Raw genomic sequence first — 7,829 nt, forward strand, 5'->3', positions numbered from 1 at the left:
ACACTGAACGATGGCCCGGCGACAGGAGGTTTCACACTGCATGACTTTACAAAAGAAAGTATCGCAGACAACTTCTGCCTGGTCCGCAAACTATGTTTCACAACCAAACACACGCGAGAAGTGATAAGGAAATAACGCAAGATCACACGTGCGTGAGACCGGAGTTCTCGCGCGAGACTCAAATTGTTATTAAAAATGATAGACTGCAAGAAGCTTGCGATCCCAATTGTCTGTGCGCTGATTTGCAGTGAAAAGGAGAAAAGAAAAACAGATTATGCAGGAGGAAATGGTTGGGGAGACGAGAGCAAGGATTGTGTGTTCTGCAAAGAGAGTTGGGGGTAAAAAAAATAATTTTGCAATGTGCTGCTGGTCAAGCAAATGTGTAGGCTACTTTGTTTGATATATTTGTAAATATATCTATTAAAATACTGATATTCTGGTCTAACTCCTCCCCGAACATCCTGCTGTCCTGTATCTTGCTCTCTCATTGGCTGTCGGTCATCGCCGATGTAGTTTTCAGTCAGAACACTTTTCACACGGCATTTTGAATCGCATTCATACGGCATTTTGGTCCAGATATTTAGCATGCCAAAAATCTCACAGCCGTCGGCGACTCGTCGGCGATTCTCTCAGATCGTCTTTGCTCATTCACACTGCGTGATTGTCAATCGCGTGAACGAGCACCGATTTGCCTGTGATTTTGGGCATTTGTCGGCGATTTGTTCAAAACCAGTCTGAACTCGGCTTAAGTCACGTTCCATGTCATCTTGCCATGTCTTGTGCTTCCCTAGTCTATGTTCTCTGATTGGTTCATTGTCTTGATTGTGCACAGGTGTCCCTTATCTGCTCATTAGTCTTGTGTATAGTCCTCTTGTTTCATGGTTCCTTGGTCTAGCTTTGTTCGTGCAATGGATGCCAGCTGCCGTAAAAATCCGAAGAAGAAGAAGAAGAAGAAGAAGAAGAAGAAGAAGAAGAAGAAGCAGCTTTGTTCGTGAAACCCATTGTGGTGAGTTTGTTTGTTCATGTCTAGTTCGTCAAGTCGAGTCGAGTCAAGTCTAGCTTTGCCAAGTCTTTTGTTTATTTTGTTTTTGGTTCGTGGATTGTTAACCGGTTCGGTCTCGTTTGCCGGGGGGGGGGGGGGGGGGATTCACTTTTCCCTGACCCAATACATGCCCTTCTATTGAGCGGCTCATCATTTACTGTGGGTTTGTGGATGAGGATCCCCACAATCCCACAGTACCCGCCAAGCCTGAGCCTGAACCTGTTCACGTCATGCCTGCCAAGCCTGAGTCTCTTCACGCCAGGCCTGCCAAGCCTGAACCTGTTCATTTCATGCCTGCAAAGCCAGAGACTGTTCATGTCATGCCTGCCAAGCCTGAGTTTCTTTAAGTCATGCTTGCCAAGCCTTAGCTTGTTCGTGTCATGACTTCCAAGCCTGAGCCTGTTCACGTCATGGCTGCCAAACCTAAGCCTTGTCACGTCATGGCCACCCCGCCAGAACCATTAGCCAAGACAATCAAACATGCAAACACCATCTAGGTCATGAAGTGAGTGTAATCCACTGCATTCCAGCAATCCTGTGTCACAATCATGTTATGTTTTGTCGTGTCTATCTAGTCTTAGTTTTTATTAGCTGTGTCCCAATTCAGAGGCTGCATCCTTCGAAGGACTCGAAGCCCACGAAAGTCGGACCTAGCGTTGTTAAATGGGATGGTCTAGCCTACGGAGGATTGATCTTGTCCCCTAGCCAGAACTCGATTTCACCCCTGCCCCAGCAGAGGTCTGTGCATGCCACTGTGCATACCTATGCAGTCTTCTGAGTTATTTATTCTCTTGCTCTTTGTTCTGCTCTTATTGACTGTCAGGAAAGACAGATCAAGACATAATGAGGCTGAATGCATTTGCACACTCCATCCTACCGCTAATACCAAAGCACGATGTGTGTATGATGTCTATTTTTTGTGTCCCCATTGTGAGGGCATTTGAATAGTGCTGCATTTGTGAATACATATGGATTCATTCAAGTGTTGAATTATGTACAGTATGTGCATGGAATGATTATGTGCTTATGTCAGTGAATGCTGGCATGGACAGTTCTATTACATAACCTGCACAGATCTTTACATATAGGTTCTTAGTAAAAGCCTAAAATGGGAAAAAGTGCTAAAAGTATCCACATTAATAATTTCATTGTTTATTTTAATTAGCCTAATTGTTTTTTCTATTATTATTATTTTTTATTAATTAATAATTTACCCAGATCATAGCCAACATCTATTTACAATGGATGACAGAATAGCATCCTATTCTGTCTTCAACACTTCAAAAAAATTGATTGGTTCACTTTACATTTAATTGAATTGAATTGTTTAATTTCTGAGTGAACCATCCCTTTAAAGGGGCTAGAATCCTAATGCAGCATAGATTTTACTGTCAGAACTGCTCTGTGTTGGGAGGTTACATCTTCTATTTTAGTTGGTCATCAGTTATGTGGACTGGTAGTTTATTAGTGTTAGTGGAGTATGACAGTTTTGTAAAACACCACAGTACACACCATGTCAGACTCCGTTCAAGAAGGTGAAGGTGTGCTCATAGTGCTAAATGTTTTGTGTTTTGTGCATGTTTCAGGGCACGCCCCTTGAATACAGCTGAACTTCTGTCTAGTAATGCTAAAATTTCATTTACATACTCTATCTGTCTGCCTTCCTAATTTAGTAGTCTCTCTGTAGTTGTGTTAGATCAAGGTTAGGTCCTACGGTCAAACTAACTCAATGACACCACATACACATAGACACATTCATACACTCATAGGGGACCCAGATAGCATGTAATCATTGAAACAATGTTGACTAAGTGTTGATGCGTCAACGCTAATTGCATTGAATTAACGTTACAAAGTAATGTTGCTTTAGTATCACTCTTGCACCCTCAGTTAATGTTGAAATAATGTTGGGAATTCAACCAAAAATCAACGGTAATAGTATTGATTCAACATTACAAAGTGATATTTTATCAACATCACTTTTGCACCCTCAGTTAATGTTGAAACTATGTTGAACAAAAAATCAATGGTAATGCTATTGAATCAACGTTACACTATTATTGATTATACATCACTGCTGTTGAATCAATATTGAAATTAACAAAAATACTCAACGGTAATATTGTTGAATCAACGTTACACTATGATGTTGAATCTACATCACTGCTGTTGAATCAGCTCTGAAATTAACAAAAATAATCAATGGTAATATTGTTGAATCAACGTTACACTATGATTGATTCTATATCACTGATGCTGAATCAATATTGAAATTAACAAAACTAATCAATGGTAATATTGTTGAATCAACGTTACACTATGATTGATTCTATGATGCTGAATCAATATTGAAATTAACAAAACTAATCAATGGTAATATTGTTGAATCAACGTTACACTATGATTGATTCTATATCACTGATGCTGAATCAATATTGAAATTAACAAAACTAATCAATGGTAATATTGTTGAATCAACGTTACACTATGATGTTGAATCTACATCACTGCTGTTGAATTAACTCTGAAATTAACAAAAAATAATCTTTGTAATATGGTTTGATCAATGTTACAATGTGATGTTGATTCTAAATACATTTTGTTGAAAGACTGAAAAGGAATGTCAAACAATGTTGCCATCTGATGTACCAATTAATGTTGAAACAACATTAATATTTCAATCACACTTCAATGGTGTGTCAACAAATTCCTGACCATTTCAAAATTTGTCGAAAACCTTTTCAAATATAAATGACACCTTTCCAGCAGTCAATTTATTTTATTCAATCAATCAATGACAACAAATATATTAAAATATCATATTTTTTTTTAAGAAAGGGGGAGAAATAGGACAAAAGCATTTCAACCTTTAAAAATAAAATTGGCTTCAGAAGTCTGATGTCATCATAACTACAGGTCCAGCGGTTCAGGTTTTTAAAAATCTGTCTTGCATCATCAGATTCTGCCTCTTTTCCTTTGAGTTCTCTGGAATCTGAAAAAGAAAGCATGATGTTACTCAAGAACGAATCAATTCAGTTGTCATACATACAGTCACATTCAATAATGTTAATATACTAAACACAATATGATTCACTTTTTTTTTTAAAGTCACTGAAAACAAAATATTCTAACCACGATTATAGTATCGTAAAATTCTGTTTATTTATTTCTATGCTTTAAAGGGGCATTATGCAGAAATCCCGTTTTTGTCAAACAGCGACCCCTAGAGTTACTGTGGAGTACTTAAATTTAACGTTACTGTCGTAAATACCACTCACAGTATACAATAGTACATTGTGTTTAATTTGTCGTTCAATGAGATATAATATATGTTGTTAGTGGTGAGAATTTTCACGTGATTAAATACATAGATCCGACAATTTTAATGGTCCAGAGGCAGAACTTTTGCCAAGTGTGTCAGAGGTTCTGGGTTCTAATCGGTACTAGTAGTATAGTTTATTTTCCTCATCAAAACCGATTGTTTATTAGTGGTTGTATTTCAAGCAGGGATATGTTTCTCTTACGAGAGGTTCTCTCGTATTGCGTAAGCTAGCTTACGCTGCGGGAAAGATTCATCTTTGCTGAGATATTGAAGCCAAAAAATTATTTCATAATTTTGTATCCATACACAACGCAGTTCCTCTGCGGCAGACCTAGAGCGGGCTAGCTAGCAGCTCATTGGTTCGCTCAGAGAGAACTGCTTAAGCCTATGGGAGAGCGGGGCTGAACCCGCTTCCAATGAGAGGCGCCCGCGCGCTCATTGCGTCATGACCCGCCAGAATGGGCGTGGCCATGGTGTATATAAGGAGCTCTCCCAGGCTTATATGTTGATTCATTTCATCTTCAGCAAGCTGCACGCTTCTGCTGTTCCTGAGAAAAGCCATCGCCGTCGAAGAAGGCATCCTCTAGCGAGCTCAAGGACCCTGAAGAAGCCGGCCGTCTTCGCCACCTTCAGCCGCCCTGCAAGCTAGGCCATCCGACGATTTGTATCCTTTTCTCTATATCTAAAAGAGCCGAGCGTCTTTTTAAAGATGTCTCGTTTTTCCTGCGGCTCTTGCCGCGCTCGTCTCGAGGACGGAGACCGCCATGTCATCTGCGCTCTCTGCTTGGGACTCGAGCATGCAGAACTCGCCCTCGCTGATGGAGGATGCGACTTCTGTGAAAGCCTGCCGTTATCGTCCCTGCGGGCACGACTTCTGGCAGTGAAAACCGCTCCCGCGCCGCCTATTCTCTCGCCGCGTAAAAAGAAACGCCGCTCTCAAAGGCCGCCGGAGCCCCCAGCGGAAACATGCGGGCCGCCGCCGCCGCCTCCCGCTTCCCGCTCTCCCTCCCCGCCCCTGCCGGACATTCAGTTGCCGCCGAGTGGCCGCTCTGTTGTTTCCGATGACGCCGCGGAGGAGAAGGACTCCTGTTCACTGCTCGCTTCTGACAGTGAAGACTGGTCATCTCTCGGATCCGCGAGAGAGTCGACGGGGACCCGCGCCGGGATAGAAGAGGAGCTGATGCGCCTCCTCTCACAGGCCGTCGAACGCCTCGGTCTCGAGTGGTCTCCTCCACCCGAGCAGGCCCCGAACCGAATGGACGGTAGCTTTTTTCATCGGCGCTCGACCCCCGCGTGCACCCGGGCCGCTCCATTCCTGCCTGAACTTCACGCAGAGCTGACAAAATCCTGGAATGCACCGCTCTCGGCTAGAAATCGCTCCGATATATCCGCCTCGCTGCGCTCGGTGGACGGAGCCGCCGAGAAAGGCTATGCAGCCATGCCGCCCGTCGAGGACTTGGTCGCCACGCACCTCTGCCCGCCCTCCGCTAGATGGCGTTCTTCACCCACGCTTCCTTCGAAAGCTTGCAGAGCGACCTCGAGCTTTCATGCTCGCGCTTACGCCGCCGCCGGTCAGGCCGCCGCTGCGCTTCACTCTATGTCTGTCCTCCAAGTGTTACAGAGCGATATTCTCCGTGAATGGGCCGAAGGCGGTAGAAAAACCCCCCCCGCCGTCACGGATTTGAGAAGTGCTACGGATCTCGCCCTTCGCGCCACTAAAGCCGCCGCACAAGCTCTGGGGAAATGCATGGCCAGCCTTTGTGTTGCTGAGAGACACTTATGGCTCACGCTCGCCGACATGGGAGATTCTGAGCGCGCCGCGTTTCTCAACGCGCCCCTCTCCCCGACGGGCCTGTTTGGATCTGCCGTCACGGGAATCGTCGATCGCTTTTCTGAAGTACAGAAAGCTACTCAGGCGATGAACTTGTTTCTACCCCGCCGCGCTAGCTCTTCAGCGGGCCGCTCTCACGAGCCCTCCGCCAGAGCCCCATCACAGCGCCCCCCTCCGCAGACTCAAACAGCTCAGCGCAGTCAGAGCGGCCGCCCTCGCCCTCGCTCTCGCTCTGACAGCCGCCGCAGACCGCCGCCCCCCCGTGGCCCGCGACCTAAGATCACGCTGAAGCCTGATCATCAGAAGTCTGCCTAACAATGTCAAGAAAACGACGGTGCTCTCCCGCTGCGGCCGGACCGCCGTCAAAGCTTCGCCCTCTGCCAGTCCCCGTTATTTCGCCGACTGCTGTAGTGTTGACCGCCACAAACAAGCCGGTGTCCCAGCCCGCTTGCGAGCGACAAAAAGCCGTTTTTACGGCTACCCAGAGAAATCTCAAAAAGAGAAATTTTGCCAGTTGTGTAGAAAATGTGCCCACAATCATGTGTTCACCCATACACACAAGCATAACATATCCCGTGTCTCTATCAGAGCCCCATCACATGAAACGGGCACAGCCCGCTCTAATATCAGAGAACATAAACACGCCCACGAGCTCGTGCACGTGTCCCCTCTCTGCTCGCTCTGTGTCACGGCCCATAGACTCCTCTCTGAGTGCAAATCCCGTTGCCACACACATTCAAAGCGCGCCCACACACTGTGTCCAGCCCGCTATGTGCAGCAATCAGGGCAATACAGCCATTCGGCCACTAGCCGCATGCTCCAAAGCGTGGGAAGCCATTCCAGGCATTTCCCCGTGGGTGTTAAGCATTATAAAGAACGGCTACCTGCTACAGTTTCGCCGCCGCCCGCCTCGTGCGCGCGCGCAGCTCGAATCTTCTGTCAGCCTGCTGGCCGCCGGCACGCTCCGCTCAGAAATTGCGACGCTGTTGCAAAAGGGCGCGATAGAGAGAGTCCCGCCATCTATGACCGAGTCGGGGTTTTACGGCCGTTATTTTCTGGTTCCCAAGAAAGACGGCGGCCTCAGACCGATCTTAGATCTCAGGTCTTTGAACAAAGCGCTCATGAAGAGACCGTTCAAGATGCTCACTACCAGGAAACTCCTCGCGCAGGTGCGCCAGGGGGACTGGTTCATATCTCTAGACCTGAAAGACGCCTATTTTCAGATCCAGATAAATCCCCGTCACAGGCCATTCTTACGTCTCGCCTTCGAGGGTCTTGTTTATCAATACGCCGTTCTCCCGTTCGGCTTATCTCTGGCGCCCCGTACATTCACGAAGTGCATGGATACGGCGCTCGCCCCCCTGCGAAGCCAGGGGCTGCGCATTCTGAATTATCTGGACGACTGGCTGATTTTGGCCCAATCACAGACGGAGCTTCTGTCGCACCGCGCAGTTCTCCTCGACCATTTGGAAACGCTGGGCCTCTCTGTCAACTGGACAAAGAGCTCCCTTCATCCCAGTCAATCGATTTCCTTCCTAGGAATAGATTTGGACTCGGTCACGATGACGGCTCGCCTGTCTACACAGCGCGCGCGCAGTGTTCAGCGTCTAGCCGCCTCGTTCCAGATGGGCACC

This window comes from Rhinichthys klamathensis, unplaced genomic scaffold (assembly GCF_029890125.1).
Source record: "Rhinichthys klamathensis goyatoka isolate OS25496 unplaced genomic scaffold, OSU_Roscu_1.1 h1tg000006l_1, whole genome shotgun sequence".
Classification (NCBI taxonomy): Eukaryota; Metazoa; Chordata; class Actinopteri; order Cypriniformes; family Leuciscidae; genus Rhinichthys; species Rhinichthys klamathensis.